This window comes from Erinaceus europaeus, chromosome 1 (genome assembly GCF_950295315.1).
Source record: "Erinaceus europaeus chromosome 1, mEriEur2.1, whole genome shotgun sequence".
Classification (NCBI taxonomy): Eukaryota; Metazoa; Chordata; class Mammalia; order Eulipotyphla; family Erinaceidae; genus Erinaceus; species Erinaceus europaeus.
The window spans coordinates 137227995-137245603 of record NC_080162.1 but is presented as its reverse complement, the minus strand read 5'-3'; positions in this window follow the sequence as shown (position 1 = coordinate 137245603).

Sequence of the window (17609 nt, the reverse complement as noted above, 5' to 3'; positions counted from 1 at the left end):
ACAACTATAAATAAGGAAAATGTCCAAACACTAATTTACCTACTAAGCACAGAAGTGAGGAGAACTATGGAGGAAAAGCCTATCAGAAATAGGGAAATAACAGATGAGTCCCTCAAGAGAAATAATAGCTACCTCGAGGTAATTAGAGAATTGAAAGCTGAAATACCTGAGCTAACAGGCCAAATAACATAGCAAGTAATACTTTAACTGAGCAAGGTAATATAAATGTGGAAGAAGGAAGCTTAGGGGAGGGAAAGCTGACTAACAGAAGCAGAAAATAAAATCAGCCAGACAGAGGATGACTTAGAGAAAGCTAAGAAGGATGTAAATGAGCTAAAAAAAAAAAAAAAAAGATTGAGAGACACTGAAAACAACAACAGAGACATATGGGATGATCTCAAAAGAAGTAACATTTCCATAATTGGCCTACTAGAGAAAGAGAGAAACGGGAAGAAAACATCCTAGAGGAAATAACAGAATAAAACTTCCCAGCCTTAAATAACAGAAAGGACATTAAGATTCAAGAGGGTCAGAGAGTCCCAAACAAAATTAAGCCAGATCTGAAGAAAACAAGACAACATCATAGTTACAATGAAAAGAAGTAAGGATAAAGAAACAATCCTAAAGTGTGCAAGAGAAAAATGAAATGTCACATACAGGGGAAAACCTTAAGACTATCAGCCTACTTCTCCACTCAAATGCTAAAAGCCAGAAAAGAATGGAAAGATATCTACTGAACTCTCAATGAAAAAGGGTTTAAACCAAAGATAGTATATCTTGCTAGGCTTTCATTCAGACTAGATGAAGGGATAAAAACCTTCTCAGACAAGCAAGAGTTAAAGGAGGTAATCATTAACAATCCTGCCCTGAAAGAGGTTCTCAAAGACCTCTTATGAACAAGAACATCACCAAAATACTTGCTATATATCAGAGAAAATAAAAAATGTTGAATAATGCCACTGAAATACCTTAAATCCATGCTATCAATAAATGTCAATGGCTTAAACTCACCCATTAAAAGGCACAGAGGGGGAGGATGGATCAGAAAACACAACCCAACCATATTCTGCTTGCAAGAATCCCACCTGACCGAAGAAAACAAACACAGACATAAAGTGAAAGGATGGAAAAGTATCATAAAGACTAATGGACCACAAAAAAGGTAAAAAAAAAAAAAGCCATTCTCATCTCTGGCACAATAGACTTTAAATTAAATAAAGTAATAAAAGATAGGCAAGGACATTACATAACGATCAGAGGATCAATCAACCAAGAAGATTTAACAATTATTAACATCCATGCACCCAGTGAGGGCCCATTTAAATACATCAAACACTTACTGAAAGAACTATAAAAATATATCAATAGTAATACAGTAATAGTAGGAAACTCCAACACCTCACTCTCATACTTAGACAGATAACTAAGCAAAGAATTAATAAAGAAACGAGAATGAATTTGAAGGGATGGATAGATTAGACCTCCTAGATATTTTCAGAGTTCTTTACCCCAAGGAACTGGAATACACATTCTTTTCAAATTCACACAGCATATCCTCAAGGATAGACCACATGTTAGGCCACAAAGAGAGTATCAACAAATTCAAGAGCATTGAAATCATCCCAAGTATCTTCTCAGACCACACTGGAGTAAAGCTAACATTTAACAACAAACAGAAAATTACTAAAAGTCACAAAATTTGGAAACTGAACAACATGCTGCTTAACAACTGCTGGGTCAAAGAGGAACTCAAGCAAGAAATTCAGATGTTCCTAGAAACAAATGAAAATGAAGACATGAGCTATCAGAAAATATGGGACACAGCTAAAGCAGTACTTAGAGGGAAACTCATAGCCATATAAGCACACATTAGAGAACAAGAAAAAGCTCAAGTAAATGACCTTACTGCACACTTTAAAGACTTAGAAGAGGAACAAAATAACCCTAAAGAAATCAGAAATACTGAAATCATCAATATTAGAGTGGAAATAAATAATACTGAAAATAAGAAAACCATACAAAAGATAAATGAAGCTAAATATTGGTTATTTGAAAAATTAAACAAAATTTCAAACCCATATACAGAATCACTAAAAAAAGGAAGGGGGGGGACTCAACTCGATAGAATTGTAAATGATAGAAGAGGTATCACAACTGACACCACAGAAATCCAAAAAATCATATGAAGCTTCTATGAAAACCTTTATGACACCAAGCCTGAGAATCTGGAAGAAATGGAAAAAGTCCTAGAAACATATACCCTTCCAAGCCTGAACTAGGAAGACTACAGAACCTAAATAGAACAATCACAAAGAAATTGAAACAGTTATTAAGAATCTTCCAAACAACAAAATTTCAGGGCCAGATGGCTTTACAAATGAACTCTAGAAAACCTCCAGGAAAGTTAATACCTATACTTTTAAAACTCTTCCAAAGATTGAAGAAACAGGAACACTCCTTTGTACCTTCTATGAAGCCAACATCACCCTGATATCAAATGCAGATAGGGAAATAACAAAAAAGGAAAACTACAGACCAATATCTCTGATGAACATAGATGCTGAGATATTGAGCAAGATCCTAGCCAACCTGATATAGCAGTATATAAAAAAGACAGTTCATTACAACCAAGTGGGATTTATCCCAAGGATGCAAGGCTGATTCAATATATGTTCAATCAGTGTCATTGACCATGTCCATAAAAGCAAAACCAAAAACCACATGACTGGGAGTCGGGCAGGAATGCAGCAGGGTAAGTGCATGTGGCATGAAGTGCAAGGACCTGATTAAGGATCCCGGTTCTAGCCTCCATCTCCCCACCAGGGGAGTCACTTCACAAGCAGTGAAGCAGGTATGTAGGTGTCCTTTTCTCCCCCTCTCTGTCTTCCCCTCTGCGCCACCCCGTCATGACCACCAGAGAGACTGACAAAGTCATCTCCTCTGGACCTGCATTCAGACTTCAAAGAAGCTGGGCAGAAGGACGGGAATGGGTCAACGCATTCTCCCCCCATTATTGCTACAAACAATTATACTGTCACAGTTGACTAATAATGCTTTGGCAGTGCCTGGTGGGAATGGAGTGTCAGAAGCACCCCCTCTCCCTTACACAGGAGCATATTTGAAAGTTACATTATTGAAAGTGGAGAAGGTGGGTCAGCATAGACGGACAAAACAAGTCATGTTATGACTTGCCCCTCATAGAAACAATACAGAGATTGAGGCCTCCCAGGTACAAGTTGACTTATTGATTAATAGTTAAACTGTACCAGATCTAGATGAGCAGTGGTCCACGACTAGGCAAAGATCTGTACGCCCCCATAGAAGATTAATGGTAGAGATAGCCCTCAGCAAAAGTCTAAAACAATTCTGGGTATGACCTCCCCTGAGAACAGAATGATACAAAGTATTGTACCCATTCTTTACAGTTATAGGGGAATAGCTTGTAGCTTGCCAAAGCCACAAGACTTATTGTTACTTCTTTATGAGCTGGTTGCTTAGGCAACCTGAATGTAACCTGAAAAAGGTATAAAAGCTAATACAGTTTCACTATTAAAACGAGTCCAGAATCACCCTCCAATAGAGTGTGGTGTCTATCTGTTCTCCCTCGCTGACTCCTGACCCACCTGGGAGGTTGCCTTCAAGACCCCTGATCCTCCTGCTGCTCATTCACTGAGTGGTCCGCAGCACCCCTCCTCTCTCCATTTCTCTCTGTCTTATCTAACAACAACACCATAAATAACAACAATAACTACAATAACAACAACAACAAAAAACAAGGACAATAAAAGGGACAAAAAATAAATAAATACATATAAAAAACACATTACTATCTCAATAGATGCAGAGAAAGCCTTTGACAAAATCCAACACCCATTTATGCTTAAAACACTACAAAAAAAATCAGAATAGATGAAAAAAAATTTCTGAAGATAGTGGAGTCCACATACAGCAAACATCATACTCAACAGACAGAAGCTGAAAGCATACCCTTCAGATTTGGGACTCGACAGGGCTGTCCATTATCATCATTACTCTTCAATATAGTATTGGAAGTTCTCACCATAGCAATCAAGCAAGAGAAAGAAATTAACAGAATACAGATTGGAAGGCAAGAAGTCATACTCTCACTATTCGAAGATGATATGATACTATACATAGAAAGACCTAAAGAAACCAGCAGAAAGCTAATGGAAATCATTAGGCAATATAGCAAGGTATCAGGCTACAAAATTATGTACAAAAATCAGTGGCATTTCTTTATGCAAACATTAAATCACAAGAAGAGGCTATTCAGAAACCACTCCTGTTTAGTGATGCAGCAAAATCACTAAAATATTTAGGAGTAAACCTGACCAAAAAAGTGAAAGTCTTATATACTGAAAAATATTCAGATCAATAGAAAATGATACCGAGAAATGGAAAGACATCCCCTGCTTATAATTCATAAGAATTAAAATCATCAAAATGAATATTTTACCCAGAGCCATATACAAATTCAGTGCAATACCCATAAAAATCCCACCAAATTTCTTCAAGAGAATAGAACATAAGTTAAAATCATTTATCTGGAATCAGAAAAAACAGAATCCCCAAAACAATCTTGAGGAAAGGAAGCAACAATGGAAGCATCACACTTGCAGATCTCAAACTATACTATACAGCCATCATAATCAAAATAGCCTGGTACTGGAACAAAAATAGGTATACATATCAGTGGAACAGAATTGAAAGCCCAGAACTAAACCTCCACACCTATGGTCATCTATTTTTTGATGAAGGGGCCCAAATTATTAAATGGAGGAAGGAGTCTCTCTTCAATAAATGGTGCTGAGAAAACTAGGTTGAAACATGCAGAAGAACGAAGCTGAATCACTTTACCTCACCAGAAACAAAAGTCAACTCAAAATGGATCAAGGGCCTGGATGTTAGACCAGAAACTATCAAATACTTAGAGGAAAACATTGGTGGAACACTAAACCTCAAGGTCATCTTTGATGATACAAACCCAACTGCATGGAAGACTAAAGCAGAAACAAATCAATGGGACTACACCAAACTGAAAAGCTTCTGCACATCAAAATAAACCATTACCCAAAGGAATAAACCCCCCAGAGAATGGGAGATGATCTTCCCATATAATACACCAGACAAGAGACAAATATCCAAAAATATCCAAAAAAAAAAAAAAACTCACCAAACTTAGCAACAAAAAAGCAAATGACCCCATCCAAAAATAGGCAGATGATATGAACTGAATATTCACTACAGAAGAGATCCAAAAGGATTGACAAACACATGAAAAATTGCTGCAGGTCACTGATTATCAGAGAAATGCAAATAAAGACAACATTGAGATATAACCTCACCCCTGTGAGAATGTCATACATCAAAAAGGACAGCAGCAACAAATGCTGGAGAGGTTGTAGGGACAAAGGAACTGTCTTACACTGCTGATGGGAATGTAAATTGGTCCAACCTCTGTGGAGACCAGTCTAGAGAACCCACACAAGGCTAGAAATAGATTTCCCATATGACCCAGTAATTTCTCTCCTAGGGATATGCCCTAAGGACTCCACAACTCTCAACTAAAAAGTTATGTGTACACCTATGTTCATAGGAGCACAATTTGTAATAGTTAAAAACTGGAGGCAAACCAGGTGCCTAACAACAGATGAATTGCTGAGAAAGCTGTGGTATTTTTACACAATGAATACTACACAGCTATTAAGAAGAATGAACCCACCTTCTCTGACCCATCTTAGATGGAGCTAGAGGATATGTTAAGTGACTTAAGTCAGAAAGACAAAGACAAGTATGGGATGATCCTACTCATAAACACAAGTTGAGAAAGAATAACATAAAGGGAAACTCAAAGCAGAATCTGACTGAATTTGGAGTAGGGCACCAAAGTAATAATCTTAGGGTGGAGGAGGGTGAGAGTAGATGTTTAGCTTAACTGGGAGGGGGGTGAAGTTGGGGGAGGCAGACCTTTGGTGGTGGGAATGTGTTAATATTCATTCCTATTAACTTACAGTCTCATAAATAACTACTTATTTAATAAGAGAGAGGAAATGGATTAAATGTCATAAACTTTTTGATGCATAGACCATAGGCTGAGTATATATGCTTCTTCAATTTTAACACTTAAGACTTCAAATTGGTAATCACATTGAATTTTAACAGTGGGCTCAAATTGTTAATAAATTTCTGATACTGACTTGTTTTTTGAAATATTAAATCTCCTAAAAGCTTAAACCAGGGAGAACAGAAGCACTGGTGGCACTACTTTATAAGATATAAGTAAATAGCATAAAAGGACATAAATTATGGTGAGGACTTATATGTCAGAGCAAATCCTAACAATGGGATTTTCAAAGTTAACCCAGTTGCAAAATAATTTGGTTACAGCAATAAATATCTATTGCCTTCTTAAACCCTTAGACAGCAGAAACCTTCCCCTTTCTCTGTAAAGCCCATATTTATCTCAGGCCTGGAACCTCTAGGGTGGGACTCACTCTCCTGCATGCTTATCTCAAGTAATACCAATATCAGCATCTGCTGATCCCAGCCTAATCAATGCAACCAGTACCACTTTGGCTCCCTTCACTTAGGACTGTGTCCAGAGAAGTCAAGCGTGGAATGTCAATCCTTTAGCTTCATTAATATGATGAAACCTTTCCTAGCTCTTAGGACTCCTTAATTCCATTTCGAGTGGCACACTTCTTAACAAAACCTCAAAACCTAGATATAGACCAGGGCCTATGATATAGAGCAAATGTACATGTATCCATAAGTTAGGGGAAAATATATACCTTAAAGCAAAAGTGCAGAATAGTTTGCATTCAATAAATGAAGGAAGCAAGTAAAAAGACCAAAACAGATACCATAAAGTACCTAATGAAACAATTTTTACTTAGACCTAGATACTGTCCTCACTTACCTCTTATTACTTGTCTCTCAGTCACTCCAAAGCTAACCTTGTCAGACAATGTAAGGACTACAAAAGCTGAATAAAGCAAGAGAATAGCATACTTTAATGATCACTCTGTAGTCATTACCAGTCCATCCCATCACCTGGGGCCATGGTCAGGAGTCCTGAGATTCTCACACCAATGTGATGGGTCTAGACCTCTAACAGATCACTCTCTCCACTGCCATTGGTCATATTACCAGAAACAACATAATGGACCCCTTTGTGGGCCCCCATAGGACCTTGCCTTCAATGTGGATCAACTATGGTAGGGAAAGTTCCATTCACTGAAGGGAGGTTGGATAACAGACTCTACCTATTACCTGAGGAAGATGGGTCATGAAATTAATGCAGCCTGGAATGTTCCTAGCAATGACCACAGAGTGTGAGCCCAGACCTACAGGGATGCAGAGGTTACACAGGCTCCTGTGCTGAATATGGTCCCAGATCAAATCAACGGGGTTTACAGTTCACAATATTTATACACTTTCCCTATATTTGCTAGCTACTCTCTTCCCTGATCCAGCTTTCTAGCTCTTTTTCCAACTATGACACAATCTCCCCAGACAATAACTTGGTTCTACCTGCATATTCAATGTTAAGTGCAGGCAAAACTAGCAAAGTCATGGGCTCAGCTTTTTCCAAAACTGACACCCCAAATATTTATCTGCAATATTCTTGCCTTTAGGTTCATTATTAGTGAATAATTTGTTCTGCTTTATATCTTAGTACTTTTTCAGCCACCAGGTTCCAGATGTTACCATGATGCCATCCTGACTTCCCTGGGCAGATGACCTCACCAATGTGTCCTGGAGCCCCGCCTCCTTAGATCCCTGCCCCACTAAGGCAAGAGAGAAGACAGGCTGGGAGTATGGATTGACCTGCCAATGCCCATATTTAGTGGGGATGCAATTACAGAAGCCAGACCTTCTACTGGGTGTACCCCATCATGATCCTGGTTCCATACTCCCAGAGAGATAAATAATAGGAAAGCTATCAAGGGATGGGATGGGATATGGAGTTCTGGTGGTAGGAATTGTGTGGTAACATACCTCTTCTACCCTATAATCTTATCAGTATTTCCATTTTATAAATTTAAAAAAGAATAGGAAATCTTCCAATGGAGTGAGTGGACAAGCAACTCTGGTGGTGGGAACTGTAAGGAATTGTACCCCTGCTATCCTATAATCTTGTTAATCATTATTAAATCAGTAATGACAAAAAAAAAAGAAACTCCCCAGAGAGTCAGAGAGGTCAAGATCAGAGTTTTCAACTGGAACCTGGGGGTTACTTCTTGAAAGGGAAGACTCTCCTCTGTGAAAGCCTTTTCCCTGGGTGGGCAATGAACCCAGCTTCATCATTAACAAAGTCACTGAGCAACTCATGGGTGACAGTATTTGTTTACCTTTCCAGAGAAAATGTCCATAAATCACTGGCTAATTTGCCAAACATACTGATGGTTGAATATTTTGGAAATTCAGGGTTATAAATATTTTGAATAAATTCAGGGTTATAAAATGAGGAAAATTCAGATTTAGAAAAGATCTGAAGATCATTTAGCACAGCCTACTTGAATCCTTCTTTGAGTTTCTGTGATATCTATTGTCTATCATATGATACCAAAGAACAGTTTTAGCCAACAGAAGATTCTTCCTAATTTTCCCAAGCCAGCTTTCATGCAGTGTACCTGCACTGATCCCACCTATTCTCTTTGAAACATCCTTTGAACAGTATTTTTCTTCTGGTCCTACACATTGTTACTTGTTTTTTTTTTTTTTTTACAAGTGCTATCAATCCTCTAATTCAAGATGAGCTGCAAGTTTATCAACAACATCAAGTTCTTCCCTATATGTGTGTACAAGAAGGAAATACCATGATGTAGGAATCTCACTGAAAAACAGAACAATTCATGAAAGACTGGAATCACAGATAGTGACATGGAGAGACAGGCGAGTCAACAAGATAGAGTAAGTGTACTAGTTTTGGACTAGTTTTGGGGGTTATTACAATGTCATACCACAAATTCAGTGATTTGGCAGAAATTATTTGTCTCATTGTTTGGAGGGTGGAATGTCAAAAGATGAAAGACTATCCTTTCTCAGAATGTACTAAAGAAAAAAGAAAGAACAACTTGTAAACTCTATGGCAATGAATGCTAACTAAAGTTAAAATATTTTATTATATATAATATTTATAGATGTATATGTAATATGATATGTATACATATATGCCTATTCATTGAATTATAAACTTAAGACTAACACAGTATTGTGTCAACTATTTATCAATAAAAGGAAAAGAAAGAGAAGAAAAGGAAAGAAAGGTCATTTTCAATTCTTGAAACCCTTAGATTCTAAGTATGGTTTGAGATCTAAGCATTTTGATTCTAGAAACTAGATTAAACAACTTTGACGTAAAGTTCTGGTAAATGTATTGTCAGACACTGCACATGTATACATACTCTGGGCATATTAAACTTTTGAAAACATAAGAAAGGAATACAGGAAGGAAGAAAGAAAGAAAGAGAAAGAAAGAAAGAAAGAAAGAGAAAGAAAGAAAGACAGGCAGAAAGAAAGAAAGAAAGAAAGAAGGAAGGAAGGAAGGAAGGAAGGAAGGAAGGAAAGAGAGATTTAGTCCTCATCTATCCCCTAGATTTTGGTAGTTTCTTAGTTTGTGGTACCATAGCTTTAGTCTTGGCATAGTATTCTCCTGGCAAACATATGTCTGTGTTCCCATTTTTCCTTTCTTTATAAATGGGATGTTGACAGGGAGGACGATATACAGATGTAGAGAGAGGTTATGTAATAAAAGGCTATGCTTGTGACTGGTGGGCAGCTGTGGATCAATAAAGAGAAGCCCATTTTCTAGAGGTTACCTGTGAATCCTAGAAGCAAGATGAGATATCTGTCCTTGGTAGCTGCTATGGAATTGGTCAGCGTCTGTGTCTGGTTCTCTGATTTTCCCAGAGATCCTGCAATTTACACATTATCACACAAATTCACCCCTCCCCCCAAATCAACTAGATTTGGTATTTGTTGCTTGCACCTAAGAACCCAAGTCATATAATATATCAACAAGTAATGAGAAGAATGAGAAGATTAACTAAGATCTTTCTGTCTGCAAAGTTCATGCTCTTGTTAATGTATCGTACTGCAGAGATGGTTTCTTTTGCAAGCAAAAGTGCCTCTGGGTTCAATTTTCCACTTGCTGGAAAACCACTTGTAGCCTGTGTGTCTAGTTGAAGTGTCACCTCTAATGAGGACAGGAACAAGTTTTCTCCTTTTAACTCAGGTCTGATCTATGGCCTTTTAAGAGTCTATTCTTACAGTCAACAATATTTATACCCCTTTCCCATATTAGGGAGCTACTCTTTTCCCTGATCCAGCTTTCTGTTCCTTTTCCAGCCATGACATCATCTCCCCAGATAATAACTTGGATCCACCTGCATATCAGATTTCAGGCTTAGGAAAAAAAAAACAACACTATTATAGCCACAGGCCCTTTGGAATATAACTAAAATATACCTACTAGCTATTTACAAAATGGAGTACCTCCCAACTCTTCATCTACATTATTCCAGCCTTTAGGTTCATGGTTGGTCAACAATTTGCTTGGCTTTGGATGTTAACTCTCTTTTTTTAGCCACCAGATTCCAGATGCTGGCAGGATGCCAACCAGACTTCCCTGGACAAACAACCCCACCAATGTGTCCTGGAGCCCTGCTTACTCAGAGCCCTGCCCCACCAGAAAAAGAGAGAGGCATGCTGGGAGTATGGACTGACCTGCCAAAGCCCATGTTCAGTGGGGAAGCAATAACAGAAGCCAGACCTTTCACCTTCTGCATCCCACAATGACCTTGGGTCCATATTCCCAGAGGGATAAAGAATAGAAAAGCTATCAGGGGAGGGGATGGGATACAGAGTTCTGGTGGTGGGAATTGTGTGGAGTTGTACTCCTCTTATCCTATGGTTTTGTCAATCTTTCCTTTTTATAAATTAAAAAAGGAGTATTATATTCAATTTAGTGAGAGAAACAGCCTAACAGGACTCTGAAATTCAGGTTTTCTCCTTTGGAAGTGGCTCACTGGCTAATTACATATTTCAGTTTTCAGGTCATTATTTTCCTATCAAATATAAAATAACAGTTTTAAAGTAAAACTTGGTCACCTTCTATCTGAGGGGTCAAGACTGTCTGAAGTGTTACAGAGCTGGCTCCTGGACTGGGGTAACGTAGCTCACTCACTGCCTGCGCTACTATATATGCTGCTATAGAATATGCCCTCAAGATTTATGTTCATTTTGAAATTAATTAGCCAGATGCAAACCTTATGTAGTTTTGATTAATTAGTTTCACACTGGAGAGTTTTGATATGCATGCGTGACCTCATGTAGCCACAGAAGTGGAACAACATAGCTTATGAACGAAGGGCTGTCTGGTCAGGTGAGGGAGTCAGTGGGAGGTCTTTCCATCAAGAAATACTCTAACCTTTCATTTTCAGCTGTGTTCTGACCAAAAATCTTAAGCAGAGTTGAGTCTAGGAGAAAAAAAAAGTCAGTGCTGCACATAGTTGTTTCCTGATCTACTGTATTTCCTATCGGAACCCATTTATAATTGTCACATTATGCTTTAAAAATCTCTTTCAGAGGGGCCAGGTGGAATGCACATGTTACAGTGCACAAGTTCCCAAGTTTGCCCCCCCCCACGCTCTCCACTTGCATGGGGAAAGCTTTGTGAGAGGTGAAGCAGGGCTGCAGGTATCTCTGTCTGTCTCTTTTTCTCTACTGTTCCCTTCCCTTTCTATTTCTGACTATCTCTATCCAGTAGATAAATAAAAATAAAAAATTCTCTCAGTACGTTATATGAAAATCTGACAGTGGTTATGAAGACTCTTCTTGATGTATCTTCTTAAATAAATGCTCAGGTGTTTTTTTTTTTTTTCTGATGTTGTTTTTATCCTTTTTCCTTTCCAAATCCACTACCTGGCCTTTGTGGTGATGGTGGGTGCAGGGCCCTAGATGTAGTTGGAGTGTTTGAAGGGTGTGATGTGATGACTGGTAAAGCCTCAACACTTTAAAGAGACTCAGGATTGTTGTCTGAGTAGTTGGTGTACTCTGCTTCTTGGAGGCTCTTGTCCTTAAAGCCACTGCTTATCCTACTATCCCTATTGCTAAAACCTATGTATGGCAACTATTTTAAAATGAGAAGTTTTTTCTCCCCTCTCCTCCACTTCTTTCCTCCTGTCTGCCTGTTATGTTCTTTTAACTGCTAGCTGCCCTCCTTGTCCTGCTTCCAAGAAGGTACTTGTCAAGGACTATCCTCCCTCCATAGGGCACAGAAGAAACTTCTGATACCCTCTCATCATATACAGGCAAATGGTAAAAAGTTCCAGAAAGATAATTCTCCAGTCTGTGGTTCTAGTCCATGTGGGTCTCTTCCCATATGATGAACTTGAAACCAGGCATTATTCCTACTCTTCTATCTTTTGGAGCTATCAATTATGCCACCTGCCCAGGTTAGAATCGCCACTTAAAGTAAGGAGGAGACCTTGATCACTCCTCATCACTATATCTTTCCCACTTTCTACAGTATCCTAGGGCTGATAAAGATTTTTATTTTTCCTTTTCCTTTCCAAGATAAATCTTGGAATATCCATGTTATTCTAATGGTAGCAAAGGAAATTGGTTTAGGAAAAGTTCCAAAACTTTATGCTATATGTGCGTGCACACTTTTGTCCTATTGAAATTGTGTTCATCTATATAATGTTATCCACACTTTGCAATCATATCTTAATAGCATATCTTGCATACCATTATTTTGAGAAAGCTTGTTTTTATAAATACTTTAAAAGAATAATAAAAGAAGAATTGGGACTTTGTAAGTAGAGCCATATCAGCTGCCTCTAACTTTTCTACTACCTGTTACGTTCCCAGAGGCAGTACTTTTCATTTTTCTATATTATTTTATTTTACATTTTCTGATAATTATCCCTCTATCACTAGAGAGTATAGCATCATTGTGAGGAGGGAAGCAGCCAGCCTGTAGGTGAACTGAGAAGTGCAGCTAAGGGTTCTGGGGTGATGCTGCTGCAGCAAGGGTCTGCTAAACCATCTCTATGCAAACACATAAGCATCTACTTCTTACTGAGAACTCATTACATACTAAGTGTACGGGCATGACTACAGTTACTAGAGAACATAAATGAAGCATGCCCAATCATTTGCAGATGTTTTAAAATGTGAAAGCCACAACACTTATAACAAAGACTATATATGTATATATATAATGGGATCAAAGCTTTTTCTTCCAATGCTTCTTTCAACTTCAGTGTGGGGTTAACTTTCCTCGGTTACTTGACACCTACTGAAGCAACAGACTCTGTCAGAGTCAGTTTATATTAAAAAGCAGTTATAATCCACACATTTAAAGAATCAGGCTGTAGTTGTTAGTTAACACCAGTTTTATTTTTATATTTATTTATGTGTTTACTTATTTTTGCTTCCAGGGTTATCTCTGGGGCTTGGTACTGGCACTAGAAATCCACTGCTTCTGGAAACCATTTATCCTTTTGTTTGTTTGTTTGTTATTGGATAGGACAGGGAGAAATTGAGGTAGAGATAGAGGAGATAGGAAGATAGATACCTGCAGACCTGCTTTGCCCACTTGTGAAGCATCCCCACTGCAGGTGGGGAGCAGGGACTTGAACCCAGATTCTTGCTCAGGTCCTTGTACTTAACTGGGTGTTAACTGCCTGCCCTCAACACCAGTTTTTAATCAAAAACATGTCTTTTCACTTTCTTTCAGTTAAGGCCTGGATGCAGTGATTGTTTGTACTCTTCTATTCTTATTCTTGACTGGGGTGCTCCACTATTTTCTGAGTCCACTTGTTTTCCTTTCCTTTTCTTTTTTGAGAGAGGGAGATAAAAACCAGGAAAAGGCATCTGTAGCACTGTTCCACTGCTCATGAAGCTTCCCCCTTGTATGTGGAAACCAGAGGCTGGCAGATGGTAAAATGTGAGCTCTATGGGGTAAGCACCACCTGTCTTCACTCCTGTTCTTTTTTTTTTTTTTTCCAAATATTTTATTAATTTATTTTAATGAAATAGAAACATACACACAAACACACACACACACACACACACACACACACACACACACACACACACACACACATATATATAGAGAGAGGCAAAGATAGACTAATATCAGAGCACTGCTCATCTCTGGCTTATGGCAGTGCTGGTCATTGAACCTGGAACCTCTGAGCTCAGGCATTAGAGTCTTTTGCATCACCATTTGTGCTATCTCCCCAGCCTCACACAATTCTGGATTTTTTGGTATATTTTTAAATTTTTATTAGTGATTTAATATTTATTAGCAAAATTATAAGAGAACAGGGGTATAATTCTGAACTATTCCCACCACCAGAGTTCTATACCTCCATTTCCTTCATTGGAAGCTACCATAGTTCTCCCAAGGTTGCAGATATGGGTTGACTATTATTTCTACCACTATCTGTCTATATTTATATGCATTTTCCCATTTTTCCCTATGGTCCTGCCATCTCTTTCTTTCTAAATCACACCTACACTTATCATTGCTTCCAAATGTCCTACCTTTTCCCCTTTTTTCTCTCTGGGTCATGATGGAGTTGGAGTTCAGAGCCCTCTGGTCATTATTCCCTAACATTTTTCCCTCTCTGAGAGTATGAACCACAATTGTTTATGGGTTGCAGAAGGTGGAAATTCTGGCTTCTGTAATTGCTTCACCCTGAACATGGGTGTTGACAGCTGGATCCATACTCTGGCTTGTCTCTGCCTTTCTCTACTGGGGTAGGACTCTAGAGAGGTGAGGTTCCAGGGCACATTGGTGAGGTAGGCTGCATGGGGAGGTCAAGATGGAATCGTAGTAGCATCTGTAACTTTGTGGCTAAAAAGCGATAATATATAAAGCAGGACAAAATGATCAATGAACAAGAACCAAAAATTAGGAATAGAGCAGATAAGAATAGGGAATTTAGGTCCTCTGGGAGCATGGACCCAGGGTCATTGAGGGTTGCAGAAGGTAGAAAGTCTGGCTTCTGTAATTGCTTCCCCGCTGAACATGGGAGTTGACTGGTCGGTCCATACTCCCAGTCTGCCTCTCTCATATTTTTAATGTAGAATTTTCTCAAAAGAACATACATATTCCTTTTGTGATCATGTCACTACATAAATATGTATTAGTGATTATTTTTAATGTTTGGAATTTGTAGTATCTAGAGTAAGGACAGTTAAGAAGACTGTTAACAAATAGGGTATCAGTTAGTCTTAATTTATAGTCATCTGGAATCTCACTGTTTCTCATTAATGCCTTGCTTCTTTGCACTAAATTTCCTAGGACCAAAGAGTGAAATTGTTAAATTGAGAAAGCATCTATAAACTAGTAGAATTCTGCATCGATCCTAAGAGATTGTTACAAGTGAAAGTAAGCTAGTTGGAATGTAAAAGAAATTGCACATCTAAACTTCTGTTCTTTCTTCTTACTTAATTCACAACTTTATTGGTTTTCTAAATTATTTTTGGCATGCATTTACTTAATTTTTATTGGTGCTTAATATTACTGAGAACACTGCTTACAATTCTGAATGATATCACTCTTTTCTTAGGTTTATTATTTTGTTAAAATGTTTAAGACATGATGAATTTATATGCCTTCCCCCAAGGGATGCTAAGGTGATTTATAAAAATTGTTTTTTTAATTGTTTTAACAGTTTTCTGAGATAAATTTTGGAGCAAATATTAAATTTTTAATTTTAGCTTTTTCATACATATTTTCTATTACCTACATCCTATTGAAATATTAGGTATTTTCAGACTATGGTAATGTAGACCTAGAATCAATCTCCTCCCTTCCTCCCTTCTTTCCTTCCTTCCTTCCTTCCTTCCTTCCTTCCTTCCTTCCTCTTTTTACTCTTTTTCTCCTCCTCTTTCACCTCCTCCTTCTTCTCTTCCTCTTCTTCCACCTCTTCCTTCTCCTCCATTTCTTCCATCTCCCTCTCCTCCATCTCCTCCTCCTTCCTATTCTTCATTTGATAGGATGGAGAAGTTAAGAGGAGAGAGAGAGAGAGAGATAGAGAGGAAGAGATGAAGAGAGGGGCTTGTAGTACATTGCCCATGAAGCATCACCCCTGCAGGTGGGGGCTGGCAGTCTTGAACCCAGTTCCTTGTACATGGTAACATGTGAACTTGTTGGGACATGGATTTAATTAGCATATGGATGACATTTGTCAGCCTGGCATCAAGTCAAGAGCATACACAGATGTATGCAAATCCATAAGGGATTTTGGGTGTATAGGAAGCTATTTAAATGAGTGTTTGGCCGAAATCGGGCTCTCTATTCCTGCAGCTCTTGCTCACCATCTCTCTGGGACTCACCATGTGGCTTCCCTAGGACTTGAACACATGTATCTGAACATTGGTAACTATGCTTCAGGACTCAGGCTCCACACCACACGGTTAGCCAGCCAGTCGTTCCTCCTTTGCCTATTTTGCTGCCATGGTGTTTATTTATTTTTATTTTGCTTCCAGGGTTATTGATTAGGCTTGGTGCCTGCACTATGAATCCACTGCTCCTAGAGGCCATTTTCCCCATTTTTGTTGCCTTTGTTGTGCTTTTGTTGTTGTTGTTGTTGTTGAATTAGACAGAGAGAAATCAAGAAAGAAGGGGAAGACATAGAGGAGGAGAGAAAGATAGACACCTGCAAACCTGCTTCACCACTTGTGAAGTGACCCCATTGCAGGTGGGGAGCTGGAGGCTCGAACCAGGATCCTTACTCTGGTCCTTGCACTTTGCACCATGTGCACTTAACTGGCTGTGGTACCGACCAGTCCGCCACCCTTTTTATGTACCTAAATAATCTGGGATGTAATAATCCCCAGGCAAAGTCTGCAGTGGTTTTTCCATTTTTTAATTTTTCAGTTTACTATAGAATTTAACTAGGTATGTTATGGCCCAGCCTCTAAGCCTAGAATTTTCACAAATAGCAGGATATAAATTCTTTCTTTTTTTAGTTTTTTTTTATGAATGTATTCAGGCCATTCTAAAAAAGCAAGAGCTTTTTTAAATAGGTATTGTGTTGTGTATAAAAATATGAAGAACTGACTTTAGAAGTCATAAAAACAGAACAGTTACTTTTGTATCATTATACATGTGGACTTAATTTCTTAAATACTGTTTGTATTTGTATTGTACACTTGTTAAACCTGTCTATGAGGAATAAAGTTATGTATTATTATACACAATGCAGATGAGTCAGTTCCTAAATTTGATGTTATAGTGATAATCAGAAAGGGTTACCTTATAACTAGGAAGTGATAGGATCTGGGTAATCCTGACACATTATATTATTGTATATTCTATTATGTTGCCTGGGAATCATGGTAAGTCTCAGAAACCTGTGGAATCTGAGAGAAAAAAAAGAATGAGTTAGAAATAAGTGTTGGGGTTCAGGCAGTGGTGCACCTGGTTAAGCACACACATTATAGCATTATAGTGCACAAGGACATAGGTTCAAGCCCCTGGTCCCTGCTTGCAGGGGGAAAATTTCACAAGTGGTGAAGTGGGCTTCAGATGTCTTTCTTTTTCCCTCCCTATCTCCCCC